We start from the raw sequence: 24708 nt of genomic DNA on the forward strand, positions 1-24708 counted from the left end.
TTAGAGAGGTCAATACCGAGCTAACTTATAACTATTTAATTACTGCGTGACGATTTCAATAGAAGTAAATCCGGTTGTAAATCTAATGAATGACATTGATTATGGAACCAATTTTTAAACAAGCAGATACGTCTGCGAGCGTTATTCCAAATTTTATATTAAAGGAAAAAATTGAAAAATTTACGCTTCCGACAGGACTTGAACCCGCAACCACCGCAATCCGTGCGTTTGCTCTTACCAATTGAGCTACGGATTGATTACGAAATATGGTTAGGTACAATGCAATTCATGATTCCATTTCCCTCTTTAAAAATATTTTTTTTTTATTACACCTACAACCCAGAAAAAAGTGCACATTAAATGGGTAGATTCCTATATGTATGCTAACTTGTACCCTACCACCTACTATTATTTTCACGATCAATGCCAATCAACACTTAACTGTCTGCCGGCAGTGAGTGGTGGATCCCGGATTTTGGTTTGGGAGGATCTTGAATCCAATGAAGGTAGGTTTAGGTAGGTATCCTACATTTTTTTATCACTCCGATACTTTTGGGCAAGGCTGTCTTTAACTTCCTCCCCCCTCTAAGTGCAAGTAGGTAGACAAATGAATAATCGATATTAGGTGTTTCGCGTAAGGAAAGTCAAATTTACCTCTAGAATTATCTTAATTAAAGTTTAACGACCATATTTTAAATGCGACAGCGATAACTTATTTATGTTCCAGAGACCCAGTATTAATGGCGCCGCCTTGCACTTCCTATCTAATATAAATAAAATTCTACCCTAATTAATAATAGCAGTAATCATTATACATCAATAATAAAACAATTAAGGTTAAAATTAAGTACTTAAAATATAGGTACTTGTTCTTATTGTGGCTTTTAATTTAGGTATGCAAGAAACGAAATTATTTGTCGTATTAAGTATAATTGCTTAGTTTTGAAAGAAAATAAATAAGAAGTAGAATAAAATAAGTATTCAATGTTACAATGTTTAAAATTGATGATGATGACCGTCGGACATTTTCTTATAGATAGTCCAATACAATTAAAAAAAAAGTATTTTAGTTGATTAAATTATTTTGTTTTCGGTAGGTAAAGGGTAAAATCACAAACCGCCCGTATATACCTACATCTGTGAAGAAATTAAAAGGGTTATCTGGGTCGCATCATCTCAAATTTAACGCGACACGGCGATACTATAGACCCACATAATATAGAAAAAAAAATCGTGAAGAAACTATTGTTTCATTTTGGCTAAATAGATGAGGAAACCGGACTAATCCCAATAAGGCCTAGTTTCCCCTCTGGGTTGGAAGGTCAGATGGCAGTCGCTTTCGTAAAAACTAGTGCCTACGTCAATACTTGGAATTAGTTGTCAAGCGGACCCCAGGCTCCCATGAGCCGTGGAAAAATGCCGGGATAACGCGAGGAAGAAAAAGGAGGAGATGACATGTCCCCCTTTTTGGGTCGAACCGCACTTCCGTACAAATGTTGTACAACCTAACATATTTTCTTCGTGAAGTATGCAAGGAGTAGAGAAGTAAAAAAAAACAACTGGCTGATAAATTTCTAATGGTTATCAACATAAAATATATACTCGAGTTCGAATAATTAATGGTAGCTGTGGAGATAATCATATTGGACATCTCCGAATATGGTAAGGTAAGATTACCACCCCTACCTCGCGATCAACTTACAGGGCCACAAAAAAGGTTAATTACACTCTTTCTGACAAGCGACCGTGCAGACATTACCATAGACAGCGCGCAGCAGCTCTATTCCCATTGCTTACAGATGGTGCAAGCGTGCAACTCACTATCACTCAATCCTACACAAATACAGCACAGGTTAAGAGAAAAGGGGACGACCGCTTCTCCATACAAACGTCGTCCACATTTTCCTCTCTGGATATAAACATTATATACTTAAGCAAAAAGCATATTACAATTTGAAGTATATTATATATATAAGTATATATTAACATATATTGACCATTAGCCCCTTTGTTTGATTTTTTCATTTTTTTGATTTTTCGAAAAGTTAGAAGCGAAAAATTTTAAATGCTCCTAACTCTTATAATATGTACTAAAAAAGACAAAAAAATAAATCAAACAAAGGGGCATAGTTGTGGTTGATATATGTACCTACATCAAATTGTGTTATTTTTTGAAAAAGGTTAATATGCGGAGGGGAAAACTAAGTTTGTATGGAAAGGCGGTTTCGGGGAGGATGTCCACTCTCGTCTCAAATAGGCGTATCTAATAGACGGGTTTAGTGAGGCTGTAGCAACATCGGAGCGAATTCCTAGCTCCAGTTACAGTAGTTCTTCCGAGGCAAATCCTCGAGCAAGCCGTGACAGTAATGCTGCAGAAGCGTCGCCATTACGGTAATAGAAGCGATTAGCGAAGCTTGGATTAGCGGCCACCGGCGGCGCGCAATTTCCTAGCTCCACTTACCTAGGCCACACTGGCCACACTCTGATTAGCCTTGGGGTAGTTTGAAAATTATGATAGATCGGACTGTAATCAATTTTTTTTACATAATCCAGGAAAAGAAGCAAGAAAATTCAAACTTTTCCGTTTTTTTCAGTTTCATCGATTTTAAATAGGTAATTATACGAGGAAAAAAGCCTCGTATGAAAAAAGAAATATTTAGATGTGGTGTGGTGTCATTGTGACAAATTGACAATAGAAATATAATTAAATAATAGTAGGTAATTAATAGCATCTAATCTTGTGTAGCACATTTAAATTTGTGTTACACATTTAGTCACCTAATTAAGGAAAGTATAATCGCTTTTACTTAGTAAGCTAAATGAGACTGCTAAAAGCATACTTTCCTTTTGATGACTAAATAATTAAGGGTGCTAATTGATTTGTTTGTTACAGTGAGAATGCTGACTAGTGTTTTTATATAAGAGATTAAAATGGATATCGAAGTTTTGTTTTAATTCATAATAAAGTGCCTTAGGCTAAACAATAATACTTAATTATAAAGAATACAAAAGCAATATATTTTTGGGACCAATGTAGAAAAATAAAATAATGGCGATGAATGAAAGCTATCTTTTTATTGTTACGTAAAAAATCTTTAAAAGTCATTAAAACAACACTAAATTGACTGCAAATCGACACAGCTGGTAGAAATCGTTAGCAATATTATTATTCATGTAGCAATTTTATAATTCCGCTTACAACATACGAGCATCGCTTAATCATGTACATAATATCGGTGTATGATTCGCAGACAGTAAACTATGATTTGGTACGCAAAAAAATATTTGCATTTGATCTTATTTATAGTTTCGTGTTGTTAATAATATCAGTCGCCAAAATAATGCAGCGATTAAAGTTGTTTTTAACTAAAGATCGAACATTACAGTCACCCATAACTTTTAAATTAATAAAATAAGAAAATGAATAAATTAATTCATTTCTCAAATCAGTATACAAGTGGGCAATTTTAATAGGTACAAACAGCAATACTCCTAACTGTAGAATATAATAGAATAGAATAGAATATATTTCATTTGTATTAATTGTACATCGTCATATTTAAAAATTATTTACAATTAGGGGAACAAACATTATTATAATATTAAGTGAATTTTACATTTAGATACAAGCCAATACGCTTCAATGCAAGTTAATTAGATTAAATAACGAATAAATAATGTACGTCGGTGGACCTTATTACAAATGGCATAAGGTCCACCGATGTACCAGATCTGTTAATGATCATGTGCTAACAGAAATATTGCATCCTATTTGATTTTTGGTTTCAAATACGCTAAGACGTAGACGCTAGAATTTGTTTGTTTGTACATTGTAACCAAAATGATGATCTTCTATTACGATAAATAGTTAAGGAACTAGAGTTCAAGATACACTAGGGACAGTCGAGACAAAAAAAGGTGAAAAAATAGCTGAACCGGTTAGGCACGTGTTGACAGCGGGAATAACTTGCAGTTGATCTAAAGAATGGGGTTAGTTTGAATGATTTCTCATTAACACTAATGAGGCTATGTCTATAAACTTAAAAACTAATTAACGTGTAGAAAATTAATTTGTGGTCATTTCTTCGTTCTGAGAAAGGGGACGTTCCGTATACTAAACTAATGCTTTACGTTGTTTATAGGTATACCATTATTTGTGTGTGGAACATAACTAAAATTATAATATTTGGTTATCTTACTCTGTTGTGACACATAATAGAATAGTCTTTAAAAAAATACTCCCGAGTAGTCCTAAATATGTCACCAAAAGTGATAGCATAATGTACGTGACTCATAGTAGATAAATAGCATTAAAATTATTTTATGACAACAGGAATTAGATTTGTCTCTGGTGCCTTTTTTTAATTTCTCTCAATTTTCTTTGCGATCTCGATGAACCGCACTCCAATCCGTAAAGGATGTTGTTCTCACTACTCCAAATCTACCTTTAAACATATTTGCATTTGATAGCTTGACTTAAGCAAACAGCATGATGGATGATAAGCGCAGATGTCGGGGTGTGACGAATTATTTACATTTTTAAATGTCACATCCTTCTTAAGAAACGGTCGAAAAAACTTTCGGGGTCTTATCATTCTATGGGATTGGAGACCTCACATCCTTCTTTACATTTTTATACTAACATATCGCCCTGGAGTTGGGATTATTTCCGATTCAAATTCATGCATCAACCGGTTTTGATTAAGAAAGAGGTGTCGAGAATGACATTTACTCCCATCATATTTAGCAATATTCCGACAATTTATTAAGCAGTTGCGTTGGTATTGCGAATTAAAAGCAAGATTAACCGAGATAAATCCCACATTGCTTTTTTCGCATTTATTCGCAGTGAAAGTGCACCTACTTTCACCCCCACTGCGAATCTGTATCAAAACTCGTGTGTGCAAAAAAATGGTGTCATTGGGTCTTCCCTCCGTGAATAATGCTAGTCTATTAATCTGCAATTTGTTCTGAGCTGGCTGTTTCGAAATATTATACAGCATAGACATTTATCTTGTTAATCTAGTTTGCGTAATGTACCTACTTATAGTGAAGTAGACTAAGTGGTAGCCGGGATTTATATTTTGTTGACATTTATAACCTGAAACTCTTATTAGGTAAGAATGCAGTGAAAAAAGAAAGCGAGTTATTTTTCTAGGGTCATAAGTTCATGAATGGTTCATTTCAAGTCGTAATGCGTGACTGATTCAAAATAAAGTTATTCACATGCGTAAATAGGGCATACTAGTGGGTAAAGGTGTGTCCACACGTTGTGTCAAATAGGCCATGTGGCACAGAAGCTATTGTGGCTCTGCCCATTGTGTCAGATGACAATAAATTATTACCATATTTAATGAGAGCGATGCACTGCGCTGGCGCATCTCGCCAACTTAGAAAAACAAAGACTGGCTATTGTTTGTTAATAATGCATAGAAATTCGTGTAACTATGATATTGTAGTTTCGTAGCTGCATACTAATGTGTGGACGTGTGCCGAGGATATGAAAAAAATGAAGACAGGAGTCACGATGACGGACGTTTATTGTCGTGATGAGTTGAAGATGCGTTGAATAATTACATATACTTAACGTTTTGTAAAAACAAAAACATTAAAAAGTTTTATTGGTGGTTGAAGAAAGTATGGGAATCTTTTACCATTATTCTATTTTCTAGTCAAAGCTTTACTAAATAGGTACCTACATTATACAAATACTTTCAATTTGCCCGTCTAGCTGTTTGGCTATTTGTTGGTAGATGATACCTTTTAACAAAAAAGTTTGAAAGTTTTTACATGAAACCTCCGAAACCTACGACGAATACGATATCTTACAATGCCAAAGTTTGTTTTAGGAAAATACCGTTTTTACGAGTTTTCTTGGTCATTCAGACAACTTTTCACTTGCCGTAATAAAAAAATAACTGTCTTATCTTTTTTAACTATTTTGAGAAATGGCCTGGTTATGATTTTTTTAAATGTTATTTAGTTATACCTAATAATTTTAATTTATCTGTGGTGCTATTGCAGTGACTTAAGGTGGTCATTCTGTTATCATTTTTGTTTACCTATCTGCTGTTGATATGTAATCAACACATAGGTATGTGTGGTCGCAGTATCACGTTAAAATTAAATATTTATCATATTGGCCTGGGAACAGTAAATGAATTAAGAAGTTAAATATTTAACCAGATTCACAATAAGATAACTTATCGGTTTCTCAGTAACCAACATTAATGGATAGGCAATACAAAAGAACAAGTTAATATAAGTTTAAAAGGAGTGCGAAAATGTTATCACCGTTTTGGTTATTTGTTTTAAACCAATTGATATTTAAGCTATAGCCTAAAAAGTAATAGAGAAACTTTAAATAGCTATATGAAGTAGGTTTGGAAATTTAAGCGAAGCACCATTTGGGCAACTCTTTAAATAAATTATGTTCTGCAGTCATAACAAATAAATTAAAGGTTATTGAAATTATACATAAGTACGTAGTAGTAAATTATAATGACGGTTTAGGTGTATATCAAAACACTTATCTAAATAATCATAACCTACTTAACCTAACTACTTATTATTATTTTATACTACTTAATACAACATGCCATAGATAATTGTTTTTCTCAAAAATGGACGGCAAAGTCGACTTTGCCGTTTAAAAAATAGGTTGCGAAGCGCGTAGTTTATGGTCAGTCAAAAATTAAAAAGTTAAAAACATTGCAGTCTCGATTTTGGGACTGCAATGTTGCATACAAATTCCATTATTTGTCGAGTTCCAAACTTTTTAAAAGTTGAAATGGCCATATCAAATGAAGGCACAGGCCCATTAAACAGCCAAACAGATGATTAGTACCGCGACTATTTAGCTGTCTCAAATAGGTTGGCGTATTTTCGGCAGAAAAATACACTTCTATTTTTTATTAAAAAAATAAAAAGGCGGCAAAGCTAATTTTTTCAATTGTTTCTACTTTTTTCTGTGAAAATATATACGTAAGAACGTTGCTTTTGTAAAATATTTCTATGATATTTATATTTGTTGCACCATTTTTGAGAAAAGCACTATATATGACTCGGCTGGAAGGCTACTTGCTGGCTTCGGATTCAATTAAACGGACTCCCAAGGTCGTCCGTTTAAAACGAATCCTCAGCCTGCAAGTAGCTACTTCCGAGCCTCGACAATAATGTACTATTGATATGCATATTATGTATTTTAACAGTCATAAATTAGGTGATGAAAGAATGCCGTACTCGTGTAGTCGGTCGTAAAATGTGTGATTTAATTACTGCCTGACCGGCGCGGGGCACAGCATATCACATCACTGATACCTATGCTCTGCCTTGCCACATAACATCCGTAATAGTCGCTGGAAAATCAGTTTGAATTTGGAATGTATTGCGCGAGAATACGTTAAATAATTGACTGAGTTTTCCAATGACTGTGACGACTACTGTTACATATGTGTGTGTGTTGTTGTTATTCATCATGCACCCATGCAGCGACAAACAACTGAACATCTGAAAACAGATTATGCATAATCCAGAGTAAGTATGTACCTAACTGATCACAATATTTTTTGCTTGCAGCGGGCTTAGCAAGGTTGTACGACAAGGTAGTTATCACGCAATAGGTGTGGATAAAACGGCCGTTATCGTCGGTTTTATCATCCATACTATGGTTGCAGACGATATATGGAGTTATCCACATTTGACAGCGGTAGATGATAGAAGACAATTTGCATAACATGGTCGTTGGATAAGATGTGGATAATTTGACAGATTGTCCCATTTTGACAGTTCAACTTAGTTAATTTTAACTACGTGCTTCTTAGATGACGATAAGCCTTGTCGTGAAAGCAAAAGTAGTGAATAATCATATTTTAAGGTATAAATTACAGGTAAATATCAGTTTTTCTATGATTATATTGAGAGTTATTAGTTACAATGTTCCGCTGTATATAATATTGTCAATATTTTCTTCGCAGGGAAGTCAAATTTTATTATTCCTACTCGCGGCTGCTGTTGAAGAAAAATATCGTAAACAGCTTTAAGAAACACTTGCAGCCCATTTGATATGACGGACGAAGAGTTTCGGCATATTTACAGAGTGCGTAAGGAGTGTGCAGTGCATTTACTTATGTGCCGAATTTAACGCCGAGCTTCAAAACGGTGATGGGTTACCTACCAAAACATCTCAAAGGTAAAGCTATAAAATTGCAGTGTTTCTTATAAAGTTAATATGTATTCTATGCATAGACCCTATTATATTTGAAATCATTGATTCTATGTAAAACAGACGTCTTAATGACAATGCTACTAAACTCTTCAATACTAGGTACCGGCCTCATTATTATATGTAAAAGTTAGTATGTTAAGATATCTGTTGTACAATCTCTTACTTATGCTACTAACCTACTAACAGAGGTTACTTAAGCTACTATTTACTTCAACATTCATATCCTAACCTCCAGGGGGAAAATCTACTTGACAAAATTAGATTTACAGTACCGGTCAATAACATATCACCTTTGTGTGTTTTTGTATGAACTTGTAGTAGGTTAGTTTGTAGATTTCATATTTTACTAGTCATTTTATATAAATATGCATGTTTTTCCAGAGATGAGACCTAGCTAGATTGATTTTTCGCCCCCGAAAACCCCCATATAGCAAATTTCATCGAAATCGTTGGAGCCGTTTCCGATATCCCCGAAATATATATACATATAAATAAATAAATATACAAGAATTGCTCGTTTAAAGGTATAAGATATTATGAATACTGAAATACTGTGAACTACAATAAGAGACTCAGCATATTACTAAAAAAGCTCTTTAAAAATAATGAAGTTGACCATACATTAAAACAAAAAACCTCTATGAAAAAATCATTACATAGACCAATTTTTCTCATCGCTGGACAAGGAATACTACTAAACTACCTAAAGCTGTGGAAGTCACTCACAAATATAAAAAAAAGTTATACCGTAAAAGCATGGAGGTGATATATTATTGGCCGGTACTGTAATTAGGTACTTATTTGTTTTAGGTTCTAACAGTATACACCACACCAGCAGCACACCTACACCAGCAGCAGCAGCAGCAGCTGCTGGTGTGTAACAGTTACACCTGCTAGCTGATGGCAATTAACTACCAACGTGGGACTAGTCAAGATCATGGCTTGTCCATTGGAGCACTACTGACTGGATTGGCCACACTACTGTAAGCCTGAACCTCGAGCAGTTTGTAGATGCTGTAAACAGAAGGTAAGTTCTTTTGAGCACTGAATTAAGTATTAGACATAAAAAACGGTGACTTTCCACAAGGACTGTCTTAGTAACTTTTCCTTTTTTGAATAAGTATGAGTGCGGCTGTATTATGCATTGAGATATGTACCTACCCATTGTTTGATAGTTATGTATGATAAGTAGTTATCTCTGGGATATATAATCTGGGAATGCAATACTTATTAGGTTTAACTAAGGCACCTAGTTCTAATGTGCTGCCTTGTTTAATGGATATTATTCCTGGCGATTGTTTAGTATATATCTTGAGTGCACTAGACTGCACTCATGTGAAAATACTTACGCCATCGCTGCCACATGAACCTACTTTTACTTATTTCCTTCTTTTTCTTTCAGAAAACTTCTCGTGGATCAAGGGAAAAATTAGAGAAGACGCTCCTAAAAAACTTCCTAAGCATGCAAGCATGCACAAAACCGGCTCTTAATAAGCTTAATAAATACATATTTCGCCTATTACTATGTTTTACTATCACACAAATACCTACCTAATTTACCTATATTTCTATACAAGTAGAGACTAGTAAACATTCAAGACGGATAATCTTCACACAGAACACCATTCCCGGGCATGCTTCAATGTAGGTGTCACTTATTCTTATTTTTCATTTTAGCCTTATGCGTACAAAATTTGTGATATTATAGCTTCTAAATGTAAAATCCGACTCATATGCAGTATAGTACAATGAAAGCATAGGTAATAAAAACATTTTAGGCACGTTCTTACTTAAGAGGAAAGGGAGATGGCCGCTTCCGCTTCTCCATACAAACGTAGTCCTCATTTTCCTCTCTGGATATTGACATTATGGAAAATATTTTTACATAATTTAATGTATATTAACCATATAGCTATGCCCCTACGTTCGAATTTTTGATTATTGTAAAAATTAGGAGCGGAAGACAGATTACATACAAATTTTTAAATGCTTCTAACTCTTATAATAATTAAAAATTAAAAAAAAAGAACAACCGTAGGGGCATGGCTGTAGTTGATGTTGATATGATATACAACAAATTGTATCAAAATATTTAATGTTATTATCCAGAGAGAAAAATGTGGACTACGTTTGTATGAAAAGACGCGTCTTAAGGACGCGTCTAGTGAGTCTGGCGGTGAAAAGGTCAAATAAGAATATTCCTAAATGCTCTATTATGCTAATAAGTCTACTTTAGTGACTATAACTGCGGTCAGACTCAATACGCCAATAACTAATGTTGAATATTAAAAACTATGTTAAATTCCATTTAGGTAGATACAAGAATGACAATTCTCGTCACTTGTGGTGTTGTCAAGTCTTTTTTGTTTACTAAACTCTATAGATAAGTTAACAATTTCGGCTCTGTGCTAGAGAGAATATTATAAATGGGTAAATAAAACAACTATTGCCAAAAAATTAAACAAAGTTTATTTACACATTAAATGTAGGTGTACAAACAAATCATTGGCTGCCGTACCCGGTGTGAAAGTGCCCATCATGCCAGCAGCTTTATCGCTGGATTACTATGAAGTATGAACAGCTTTTGTACCAGGAACGTCATATGGCGCCCGGGGCAGGCACCAAATTTGCGCCTCCCCCCCCCTCTCCGAAACGAAATGGGACCAACCCCTAAGTCGCGAAAAAAAATTTGGCTGTTTCATACATTTTGGCTGGTCCAATTTCTATGGGAGGGTAAACTATTTTTTTCGCGATTTCGAGGTTGGTCCCGTAGCAAAAGTTACTCAGTATAATCCCAAAACCTCCCTGGCAACGGGAATGTAGTTATTTTTTAGCCATCCTGTATAGTGTATAGGAAGCCTCAGTAGTCCACATATCGATGAATGTCGTCGATAGACAACATGTCACAGATATGCAGCAGCAGCTATTGAAGCAGGTTCCGTCAACTACGGCTCATATGCGCCTGCCGGACAAAGGGCTAGCGATCCACTTGCATAATAGGTAGTCTATTGGACAGTCCATAAGATGGTAACTTCGACAGGAGACCCCTAACGTAAGACGCGCTAACACTGGACACAACTCTGAAGCACTTGGCCCGCTCGCCTTATAAAACGAAAGCATAGCAACTCCCGCCGAATATCCCTCTGCTTGATAGAAGTTTCTGGCATAGAGTATTCACACTACGGGATGGTGGGCGGTAGGGCGCTACCGTCGTCTTTCAAGGTCGAGTTCGATGCAAAAAGAGTTCCTAAAAGATCGTCTTTCTCTTTTGCGCTGTGGGCCAGATTACCATCCGCATTTCACACTTCACAGTGGTGGTAAATACGACTGACAAAAGTTTCCCTGCTGCCTCAGTTTCGCCACTGAGCGGGGGCCCTTACCATTCTGTCTGATTCGACGGCCTAACTTACGTTGTAAAACGCTTAATGATAATACTAATGAACTGAAAAGGTTGTTTGTTGTTTTATTTGTGGATAGGTATGACACATATATATATTTTTGGAATGGTCTTCTCACTAGCTTTTATTTGATATCCATATTATTGTAGTATTGCTATTTCATAACTGCTCATCTATAAGTTTCGTTTCCAATATAAATAGAATGCTTAACGGCGCAGAAAAGATCAACATTCCTCTCAGACCTCCAACAAAAAGGGGCCAAACTGAAAACCAGCGCTGGACGCCAGTCTAGCACATGCTGAGCTTGGTACCCACGGCCAACATGTCTTGCTAAGTGTAATTACCTATGTATAGAGTAGACAATAAGTTAGTACTTAACCTAGAATAACTTAGTACATACTTATCATAGAATTTATATGTAGGTATATGGTTTGTATTCCTAATATTTTTTCTACCATCAACTTATCATGTTTTGGCAATGGAGCATTCCATGCAATTGTCTACCGTTTGTCCCGTAGAAATGCAGATTTTCTGGAGATTTGCAGGTATAAGAGTTTCCTTTTCTATGACAAATGGTCAAACATGCACGGAAAATTAATCGCTTGCTTAATTTAAATGGCGAAAAAAAAAGTCGCAACACAGGAAATAAAATGCGTTTGTACGGGACAGCTCGTGGAATGCTCCAATAAAGTGATTTCATTTCATATCATAAACTGATGAGGGCATTCAGAGTGTAGCCTTGAGGTTGCCAAGCCAAGCAACCAAGTCAGGTGTCACGGTCTTCAGGTCCTCAACAGGCCCAGGAGTGGAGGAGGAGTGGAGTAGGCAGCGTTGGAAGATATGCTAAGTGGTCTGCATTCTGCATTCGCAAAGTGGGAAAGCCGTCTACCTCCATTTGTGTGGCTGAATTGCAGCGGCCATGTCCGGTTCTCAGGCGGCACCAGATTTTCCGAGGAAGGTCAAACCCTTTTGGTTTTTTAGTTGGGTCAGATATACAGCAACTCCGAGCTGCCGAAGCTGACCATTCCGCTGCCGAAGCTGTAGCACAGGGTCGGCGGGCAGTCGGGCGGCAGAATTCCTCGTGGACAGGCATTGTGGGGTTATTCGTGATATTCTCAGCCTCCCTCTTCAACGCCTTGAGTCGTCGGATGTGAGGAGGGGCAATGTGACTCAATGCCGGCAGCCAGTGGCGGTTGTAGATCGGATAGTGCCTGAGATGCATCGCATGGTCTCGTTGAGCTTAACGTCCAATCTATGGGTATGTGCACTTTCAAGCCTCCAATATGTTATGACTGAAACAGAAACAAATTATATTAGATGAGGTCAGGCGCAGGCTAGTACTTACAGCGGTTCATTGGCAAATTATGTGAAATTAATGTCACTTTTAGAAAGCTCTCGTTTTTAAGCCAGGGGGATTTTTTTGTTACAGTTGTCCAAATTATCGATTGAAAATAAATTGAATTTTGTTCTAGTAATTATTTATCCGTTATTAAAGTTGTATTATGTATCAAGTGTAGTTCTGTACCACTTGCGTCATAAAAACAAACCAACCAACACCTTATTTATCAAAATGTATCTCAGATATTCTATGCTAGGGTAATATACGACACAAACATACCCACACACATACATAGGCTGCTAAAATCATTCCCATAGTCAGGTATAGGTACAATAGACCACTTTACCAAACACAAAAAAAATATTCCAGCTGCCAGCAGTAAAGAAACCAGCTTCTACTCCCAAGCCCTAACAATATAAATAAGTTTTTGGCAAAAATATAATTTTTGGTACAAGCTTTTATCGCTGACTGTACTTTTCTTTCAACAGGCAACTAATACTCCATGAGTCCATTCTAACAACACCAAGCACAATTAGTTTGCGTTGTTTTATCACAGTGTTCCCATGGCCACCTCATGTCTCCATCATCAGATCAGCTCCATGTCATCATAATATTGCAATTGTCATCCGATTTACATATTGTTATGTATGCAAAATTTCAGCTCAATCGGAAATCGGGAAGTGGGTCAAACTTAGCTGTCAAATGTATATGGCCAGCTTTAGTGCTAACATAACTGTTCCTAGTATTCCTATATTACCTACATGTTATAAGTAAGAATATTGTACGAGTAGGTATTATATTTTTTATAATCTTAGTAGAATAGGTACTAATACAATTTATTTGTATTGAATAAGGCCGGCGCCCCACTGCTGCGCACGCTACATCCACGGCCCACGTTTTAATACAAACCGTGGGCAAGCCCACGAAATTTTGTATAGGAACGTGGGTCGTGTACATAGCGTGGGCAGCAGTGGGGCGCCGGCCTAACTCTTGCAGGGAATTTGTAAGTTACTTGTGGGTATGGCTACTTTATTTATTTAATTTATAAACTTTATTGCACAAAAATATAGAATTACGTAAAAATGGCGAACTTAATGCCAAAAGGCATTATCTATCACCTACTAGTCAACCATAGAAACAAATATGTGACGTTCCACGGCAAAAGGTACCTTATGGCGGCTGGCGCTTACGTCGCATAGCGCCGCAATAATATTGGAGCGGCGTTAATAGTTAATAGCGTAAGCGCCAACCGCCATAAGGTACCTTTACCCGTGGGACGTCACATATAAACACTAAAGGTTGGTGCAAAAACCAATCAAAAAGCAAATGCAGTAGGTATATCTTAGATATACATACTAACATAAACATACATATATGTTATAAAAATAAATGTACTAATATGTATATGGGATGATAGACACTAGACGAGACATTTAGCAGATAACTACCGAGCATGACTACTCAAAAAACAATTTTTCTTGGGGCTTGTCTTACAGGTAGAGGGAGTGCATTCCATAGATAGGTTGCCTGAACGGCAAAACAATCATACATAAAACGGTTATGAAGAGGAAGGACTTAAAGTTTAAGTGAGCGGGACATCCGGACCGGGCATAAAAACTAAATACTTATTAATAATATTTTATCTTTATGTCTTAGATTTATGGCATAAAGTGTGTCTTTTTCTTTTTCAATAAACTTTTATTCTTGCTACAAAACCAGCTTCTAGAATATACAAACAGAGTAAAAAAATATATAAGTTTTTAAAGTGAGGTCTACGGGTTTCAAAGATTTTAATATTTGTTAGAACCCTTAAGTATGCACTTTTTAAGCAGTGTGAATAAATGTAAGGTGTATTCGAGTATTACCGAATGTCGGATAATTCCGAAATTCAGATGAAAATCACCCTTAATTCCATCATAATAAAAGTCTCTTTCGGAATTATCTGACAGTTTTCGACATTCGGAATTACCCGAGTAAACCTTATGCATAGGTACTGTTGTAGTGTAACTTTTACACATCCTTGTTGCCAAATCAACTTCCTGCAATTATAGTAGTGATAGAACAGGTTTTTAACAAACTTTTGTCACTTAGTAGAACATAATAGATAGAATGAGAAGAAATAGATATTAAGTGTCAATAATATTAAAAGGCACCAGAAACTTTTCATGATTTTAGTTTAAGAAAGGTGTACTTACATCTTCAATCCTTTCTTCTAGATCTTAGAACTTGTGTGCACTGTGCAGCATTGCATTTTGTATCTCTGGGTTCCGAGAGGCTCATGAATCTCCCTGTAGGTGTAGGCGAACAGGGGATGCTGAGTTATATATTTGGCTAGCATTTTCTTGTGCGCCGAAGCATCGACTGAAATTAAACATATTCATGACAAAACCAGTTAATGATCAAACGAACTATAACTTTTTCTATAAATAAATTAGAGAAACTTACATTTTGGGTGGCATTTCCTTTAGTTTACACAGCAAATCAGTATTTTTCTTCGACTTGGTTTGTATTTTCACTAAATTCACTGAATCATGCGCGTACGCGATGCTTGTCAATGTCAAGTGAATTGTCAGTTGAGAAAACACGATTATCCGTGCATGTTATAATGTAAGTCAATTTGTATAAAGCTGTCACTCATTTAAACATTTTTCAATTTGGAAGTGTAGTAATAAAACTAACTATTCGTTTTCAAACATCGTCCGACACACGTCCGACATTTTAATAAAGCCAGGCATTAAATGGATTTTTCATAAACTCTAGGCATAGACAATCGTGGTCACTTACGAATGATAGTGGATAACTTTATACGATATCGACGTGGTATTCTTATCGTAACCCGTAACCATGTTCAGCAAAACGATAAAAATACGACTATCGTTAAAAGACGACAGTAGATTCCACGCGCAATATGATATAACCTTGCTAAGCCCGCAGATTGTTTTTTTATTCAAAAGCATTATCTTATCATATTTATCATGTCACTCACGCCCAGTGTAAAAGTTTAACGTGCAACATACACTAATAACACAGCTCATAGTATTATATTTCTTTGAAATAATGAGATATACAATCAATGTCGAAGTTTAATTTTTATTGATAACATAAGTACTGTAGCGCCTGCAGAATCATGTTGCTAGGTCAGAAAGGATGTCTTGTTAACTTTGGTTAAGACTCAAAGACAAATATGAACACAATTATTTTGATTGGATAAACATATTCTCCAATCACTCTCCTACCGTGAAGTGTAACTAATGGCTACTTACACAGCAGGGATTGATTGAGAAGTCAATATACGCCTTACTGCCATGACACTGGACAATGGATTCTTTGACAGTTGGGCGACGATGACTTTTGACAGTTCATTGCACTCCGGTGCAACAAAGACACCTTGACAGCGCACTTACACTTTCAAAATTGAACACGGTATATAAAAACCGTGTGAACCCGCATATCATTATCTACACGCGTATCTTATTGTTCAATTGATAAGAATCGTATAAGTATCGATGAGTATGAAGCAGTAGATTTTTTTTAAAGTAGCCTATATTGTGTCCCACTGCTGGGCAAAGGTCTCCCCTGTCTTCCGCGACTCTCGTCACGGCTTTGTGCATGTCGCCACAAAATGAGTCTGTCGTTTCGCCATCTCATATCATATCGCAGTACCAAGATACAAAAAAAATGTTGAATTGAAAAAGCTCAGCCGGAACTTTTTTCTACTTGATCTTCACCTCGTACTCTCGTACCATCGCGGTGCACTGTAACTTGCGTATATCCAAATTGATGAAATCTGGGAAAAAATAAAAATTGGCTATTATTTATGTAGGTATAATACCTACTCCCATACAACTTATCGCCCATTACTTTACCTATATATTAAACAATTTCAGTTCCCTACTCACTCTCTCTATTCAAATTAGGTAACACAATTATTTTTTGTGAGGGGGTCGGTCAGGTCGGTTAGAAAGAAAAATCTAGTGATTCCCTATCTAATTGGCAATTTAGAACGTTAGAATTTAAATTAAGATAATATTTATGGTATTTTTGTGGCAGCTTTTGAAAAAAATACTATTTAAACGCAACACAAGCCTTGCTAGTGAACCCCTTCACAAAAATTTGATAAAACCTTCGGCTTCGCCGAATAGCATTCATTATTTTACTGGTTGCCCCTTCTCATTAATAGTGGCCCCTTAGGCCACTTTTATCTTGACTAGAATACTTGGAATACTAGCTTGGGCCGGTCTTGTCTATATAAGGCCCAAATGGCGTCTTCCGTACTGATCAAGATTCAGAAACGAGGCGACGCGCGACTCCAACAGTCGATCTGAAGCAAAAACACAAGAAGCTTGCAGAACTCGAAATATGCAGTAATTGATAGCGGAGACTCACTCTCGTGACATTATCAATCGGCTTAAGAGCCATTTTGATCATTAAAATGTGAGAGAATCCGCAACCACTCTACAACAGCTTCAAGATTCCAAGGGCAACTATTGCTTACCTGAGCTCCTGTTAATGTGAATTTGATGCTGATGTGTATTTATTTATTTTCTTTATTGGGGAAAAAAACAGACATAGGCAAATAATACAAAAAGAGAACATGGTTTATACTTACCTTTTTATTACTAAGAATTTTATTTAAGGTCATCATTATCAGACTGAACTGCTGATCTCAGGCGGCTCGTCAAGTAGGTACTCAATACTCATCTCATCTCATCCCGACCCAGTCTTATCTTTGAGTGACCCCCGATCTTTCTAGTATGATCGACCTATTAACCAAGAATGAAAGGTATTTTTTTATACGTGCAATCAAACGTCTAACTTGGGATATAAAAACTAAGTAACTATACGAATACCGCATACCGCGTGTGTTTCCTTATTTTATTTTATTTATTTGATCATTTTGTTTAGTAAAATAGTTATTTGTCTTTTAAAATAGTTTTTAATTATTGAGTTGGATGATATATTTGTAAATGACTATCAATTAGACATTTGCATTAAGTACAAAGTCCATAATGAGAAAATTAAAAAGATCTTTACCTATTAAATGCAATTGAAAATGGCCATGGCCTCATCTTGACAAAAAAAACATGTTTGACAAAAACACACTAGACTCACTAGAGAACTTTTAATATTTCTACGAATACTAAATATACAGTAATGAGCTTCTGAACTGTTAAATGAGTCAACGATAATGATTTCTCAATAATGATACAGATGTAGTGCATAATTGTTTTCCATCGTATTTTTTCGGAAACGTTCGTATGTATTTGTCATGCTACTTCAGTCAACCTCAGTACTTTTTGTACCGAGACTGACTGAAATAGTAAGAGGCACGTTCGTATGTTTCCGTGAAAATACGATGGAAAATCTGTAGGATACTGATAACAGTGATAACATAACCTCGACAGAAACTATAAAATAGAAGTCGCGCGTTTTGCTACCTTCATTACGCACCCCGTCAATATTCATAATCAACTACAAAGAATTTTGTATTATTAAGACACTGACAATAGCTAATGTCCTTGACAATGGTATTTAAACAGTGCTTTAATGATTACATACCTGTTTGATTTTACGGAAATAGGTATATATGAAGTTATTATAAAGGAAGTTGATTATAAACAGCTCGATACATACAGTTGTATGTTATATCTTACATTTTCCATAAAATGTTTAAATACCTGTAGTTATTTTTTTTTATTTAAACATGTTATCATCTAACACGTCTTTAAATATTGTTTTAATAAATTCAGTTCTTTTACTGTTAAATTCTGAATATCTGGGAGACCTAGCTTTGCTTGGAAAACATAAAAAAACTCAAAAATCCGCGTTTTCCCAGAGATAAGACCTAGCTAGATCAATTATTCGCCCCCGAAAACGTCTATATAGCAAATTTCATCGAAATTGTTAGAGCCGTTTCCGAGATCCCCGAAATATATATATATATATATATATATTGCTCGTTTAAAGGTATAAGATTAACAGGAAGCTCTCCAATAAATTGGTACGTGTTGTAGTATTTTTCATTGACATGTGCCTTGGAGATAACCACAGCTATTATTAGCACCTTAATTATTATTTATTATTATTTTAATATACCCTCTTTAATAAACTTCTAATTGTACTGAACAATAAACACTCCTCGCAAGTTATAATTACGGTAGCAATTTTCCAGTTCATCCCAAGGATTGTTTATATATGGCTTGCGCGTGCGCCTCGGCAAGTAAACATTTGTAGTTTATAGAATTACTCATACATATACTTGAAGCTTTTGTTAGTAATCGTGAGTTTATTTGTACTTGAATTGTTAAAAATTCTTAAAATATTCTTCCATCCATTATCCTGACTTGACCACGCGAGAACGTCTTGTTTGACCTCGTCTCATACGTATATTTTACGAACATCCATGCCCGATTTGATAGTGACAGCTATTAATTATTCTGTGGTTACAGTTCTTTCTCTATTTTAAATTTAAGTATTTCTCTTTGGAAATTATTACTTTCCACTTGAACTATATTTAGAGAACCCTTCAATGACTAAGTCAGCTTATTTCGATATGCTCACTTTTAGAAAAACTCTCCACTGGAACGTCAACAAATAATTTCTGAGAAAAATGTTAGTACATTACTTTCTGTTCAAAGGAATGTGGTCATTATTGTCTACGAGCAAGTTATCGTAACTTTTGAAATGGTATCGATAAACAAATTCCTTCAACCGCCTTATCCATACATTGATGGCAAGTAACCGTGTTAGGGAAATCTAGAAACGCCATGGACGTCGTGTTAATAATGAGAAATGTTTTCCGTTAGGATGAGGGATATGACTGGGCACTAGGTGATATTCCAATCGATTAAACAGAAACAGCAAAAACTTAAGACGTAGGTGCACATAGCTACAAAAGGGCATACCCGCTTTATGAATGAAATTCTTTCATAAGTGTAGCTCGCTGTACCATTGTAAAATCCCTCTCAGATTTATGTGACGGATATTAATGATATGATTTGGCTTATCTAGAAACTTACATAAGTAGTAAGTACCATGTTATTTTATTTGAAATCTACATAAACTCTCACTCCCTAGTGACCCTTCACTGAGGCCCTCCACAATTCCACTGGTTTGTCTGTGTGTCCGACTCATCAGCGCGGGATCAAGGAACGGCATGGATACTAGGAATGCTCGGAGGCGATCGCGTCGCCTACTCGCTGTGGGCGAGACGTAGGACACGACTGGTTCCTACAACCAGTCCTGTAACGACTCTAGCTTTACAATTCCTTTTGAGTGTTCTTGCCGGCTCTTTTATTACTAATGGCTATGTAAATTCTAGAAAGTAACCTTATCTTAGCATTGTGATTTCTTAATTGTCGATGTCGCACTGAATGGCGCCATCCACTGTGTCGCTAGGTAAAACGAAGCGGCCGTGGCGTAGCCGTTTTTTAACAATATGTCCGCATGCTTTAATTTCTGAGAATCGTTATGACAATAGCGCCGCAAATTTCTAATACATATTATATCTAAATCATGTCTAATTGAATTTGTTCGTAGAATTCTATTTCATTCAACAGAACCTGTTCTATATAGGTGCGACGTCAATTACCACTGCCTGTGGCTGCCTGTTGATTTGTCGTCCGATCGGTCTTTTCACAAATGGCTACAGCCTTCAGCCAGTACCTAGATCTTCGTTGCTTTGACAATGCGCTCCGCCGCCCACGCCGCGCCGAGCCGCTCTCCAATCGTTTCATATTCCTGCTTTCCAAAGCAAGGAATCAAATCTCACAAATAGCCACGTGATTACATCGCGACACTGAATTATTGAACTTCGACGTTTATGACCAAGAATCTATTCTTAACGGTAAACGCAGAAAATTAGCAGTTAGAAAGTGCGAGACTTGTCGTGAAGCATGGCTAGCAATAAAAAAATGGTATTATCCTTGTTTATTGATGGATTGCTTTATAAAAAGTAATTAAAGCTATAGAGATGTGATGATTAGATCTATTCTTCGCAAAATGACGCCAGTATATATGAACAGTCAATCGCAAGACTTTCTAGTTTTATTTAAGTCAGTAGTTCAGCGATGCGCGCGAATGATTCTTTACATAACCAACTTCAGTAAGTGTATAAGAACATTTATGCGCAAATTACAAACTAAAAATACAGATCTTTGACCTGGAGGTGCGACAGTTATAATACTTATAACGGAGAGAGAATTATTCTGGTCTGTGCGGGCATACCTCATCGCGTATTTGGCTAAGTGTCACCGAAAATGGCGGTGGAGACATTCGCCTTTTAGCTAATTACGCAGTGAAGCCAGTCGCGAGACGGGGACTGATGAGGTCCATTACTCGAGCCGCCATACGCAGCTCATTATGGTCGCATGCAGCTTCGCGTAGGCTATAAAATTGCTATTAACTTCACCTAGACTATTTGTCTTCAACAACGAGAGAAAATACGTTTATTAGACGGTAGACGCAACTTAATATAAGTCTCACTTGAGGTCTGCATTAGCCTCTTAAGACGCGTTAGCTGATTAGGCGCTAATAATTTATTTAAACTTCGGTTCAAATCTTAATGTGATTATTAATGCATATTTTACGGTAGCATTGAGTATCCAAATTATGTATGTAGGAACCATATGTCTAACGCACGGATAATGGCGTGTGTTTGCATCGCAAGTTAGATTCGGTACGTGTGGTGAATTATTGCATTGCATCAACATCACAATGTATCTAAATACAACTGTGGCGTCAACTAATTATTACAAGAGGAATTATAATTTGTTAAATACCTTAATTAGCATTCAGCAAAGTTCCGTCCAGCACATATTTGTAACATGTCATCAGCGATTGTGACTTAGATAAGACCTACAGTTCCTACTACCACACAAATAGCATGGAATTTTTGCAATGCTTAGGTTTAATTTATTTACTGATTGGAGAAGTCTTTTCGATATGGAAATTATTTAGTAGAAATTGTTTCTTTTTTTACTATTTCTGGGTTGATTGTGATCAGGAACACTAGTGTTATGAAGTTATGAAAGATGAAATATTTCACGTTGAAAAAAGTTTACGGTCGTACAAAAATGTTTGATAATTATGTTGTTCTAAAATTGTCATATATTTACTCTCCTCTGTACTCGTACTATACATAGTATAGATTCTATACTCTATACTATAGAGAAAGGGCCGAAAAATAAAAGTTGAATCTCTTTAATTTGGTCATCCTCAATTGAAACCGTTTATATAATAGAATTAAATCGTATTCGGCAAGTCTGTTCAACACGATACATATTTAAACCCGCGTGAATTCAGTTGACCCGACTCCTAATGCTATTCAAGGTCTAAAGTACCGTGGTACACATTAATATTGTAAGTACGCCGAGGGACGGACGGAGCGTATTAGGGAGGAAAAAACACGAAACGAGCTTTTGTCAATGTTGACACAGTATACCAAGGACGAAATGAAAACAATGCAAACAACATGGCAAGTAATAGGTATGTTGATTCATTGCCTATACTCGTATTACTTGTATATTTTTGCACACTATTGTACGAATAATATAAGTTTTCTGTAGTTCCAACTATCGCATGAGGGATTCAAGGTACATATTTAGAAGTGTCGGTAGAAAACAATCAGTGTGCAGAGCCACAGTTAAAGAATCTGCTCTGCTGTTTTAGAGAATCAGAGGGTATAAAGAACAAAGAAAGTATACATTTGGTACTGTGTAAACGCACTTCCTACAAATTTACAATAGATGTATCGCAGTCACGTATACAAACGGTAAGGTCACCCATGTTTATGCAAACACTCTGTTAGAAGATAGTGGAGTTTGCCGTAAGTAACCAAGATAATATCGGGCAGAGAAATTCCTACCTGGCCCCGTCACTCCGACGCCCGCTCCGGACAAAAAACCGTTTCCTTTGCATTATGTTTACAGGACCTCCGACACTACGGCTCTAAGGTCCCTTTATGCACCGCCCCTCGAATAACTTCGAACGGACGTTTTTTGTTCACTAAGATGCCGTTAAGAAATGCGATTTAAATTGTTCTATTAGTCAATTTATCTTTTCTTATAAATTACAGGGATTTAAATTATAAATTGCGTATAAGATCGTTTTAACTGCGGTCACATTTAGATATTAAATATAAGTCAAAACTTAATCATTATTAAGCCACTGATAAATCCGTAATGCCTAATACCTACCGATAAAATATTAAAATAAATAAATAAATAAATAAATAAAAAATGTTTATTGCCAAAAAAACGAAATCTTACAGTATAAGTACATTATAGCTTATAATAGACAATTATTAGTACTAACAAGTTTTACAAGTGCAGGACAGCCTTTCTTTTGGTACATAGGCAATGGGCACCAGTCTCAGGTTTTGCTAGATTGGTGGTATTATCCAGCCCTGATTTTCAGCCTGATCCCTCTGGTCGGAAGGCGTTTGGCGCGGCTGTGTGTGCGTGTGTGTGTGTGTGCGTGCGTGTGTGTGTGATTACACATCTTATCCGCATTCTCTCTGTGTTTTAAATGAACGAAAATCTTTATTTTCAGGCAACTATTGGCACATAGATAAACACCTTTAAACTAGCATATATATTATTATAAAATATATATCCATATTATTATTGGCTTTAGTAGTCGTTACCAAGGATCACGAGTGTTTAATTTGAATCGAAATCCATTTAGATTTCATGGGTTTAGGACAATCCCGTAACTCTGATCTAAATAAAGACCACCAAGAGATGACATTAAACCTGATCCCTAAACAAAAAAGCTAATTGTTTTTGTCTCGTTCGAAGAATTGAACCGTTCCGATGCGTATATGGGCAGATGTAGCTAGAAATAGTGCATTTCCAGTTCCCACGACGGGCGGGCTTGCGTGCTGGCTAATGAGTCTTAGCCAGATAGATTACATGTACTCGCTTGCAATTTACGCACCAATGCGTAACTACAGCGACCACAAATACTGCCAATTTCGCACGCCTCGTATCCCTCGGGATAAACAAGCAATCAATATGCAACTTGAGAGCGTTACATCTCTACCAACAAAACATTATTTTTCGCAAGGATACTAGTCGTATTAGTAGCAGGATTCCACACCGACCACTTTAAGTACAGTTGACATAAAAACTTATCCGCTGGAATGCTTTCCATAGTAATGGAGAGGGCTCGTGTATTTTTTTCCTAACACTCCATATGCGGTCACTATAAATCTTAATCAAGTTTAGCTCATCAGACAAGGCGTTAAAAGCAAAAAGTGTACATTGTAAGGCTTATTTATGATGCTAGGCTTATAAAATGTTTCTTGTAGTTTTATTCCGTCGCTTGAGCCAATTATTACGTTCAGGTAATTGAAATCAAGAACATCTTGATTACTAACTAGCCCAGTTACCTACACGTCTGCTATGACGTCCAATTCGGTAGTCAAGCTGTGAATACAAATATCATCGGCTTCTTTTTTGCTTTCATTTGCATAAATATTTGCAGTGCTGATTATCTGACTGCCGAAAACAGCTAACGTTGCATACATATTGTTATCATTGGTTACAATATTCTATTGTACTTTATCCTAATGTTTCATTATACATACATGTATCCTTTGCCTTGTGCTGTTACGAAATTTGGTCATGCAATTATATTCGTCGAATATTAGCATGATCTTTATGACAGACAGATTTGCAATTATGCCACCCACGGTCTCATTATTTGCTAAAACACTTTCACCTCGCTTCCACATCTGTCAA

At 36.2% G+C, this 24708-nt stretch overlaps 1 protein-coding gene and 1 long non-coding RNA gene across 2 annotated transcripts in view; both read left to right on the top strand.

Moving 5' to 3' along the window:
- LOC134790065 (protein windpipe) overlaps positions 1–24708 on the top strand; it is a 66717-nt gene that overhangs the window by 718 nt on the left and 41291 nt on the right. The window lies entirely within an intron of this gene.
- Positions 7712–9744, top strand: LOC134789528 (uncharacterized). Its single transcript, XR_010144088.1, has 3 exons — positions 7712–8191; positions 9038–9254; positions 9630–9744. It is a non-coding gene; the product is annotated as an uncharacterized LOC134789528 (long non-coding RNA).

This window comes from Cydia splendana, chromosome 4, assembly GCF_910591565.1.
Source record: "Cydia splendana chromosome 4, ilCydSple1.2, whole genome shotgun sequence".
NCBI classification, from domain to species: domain Eukaryota; kingdom Metazoa; phylum Arthropoda; class Insecta; order Lepidoptera; family Tortricidae; genus Cydia; species Cydia splendana.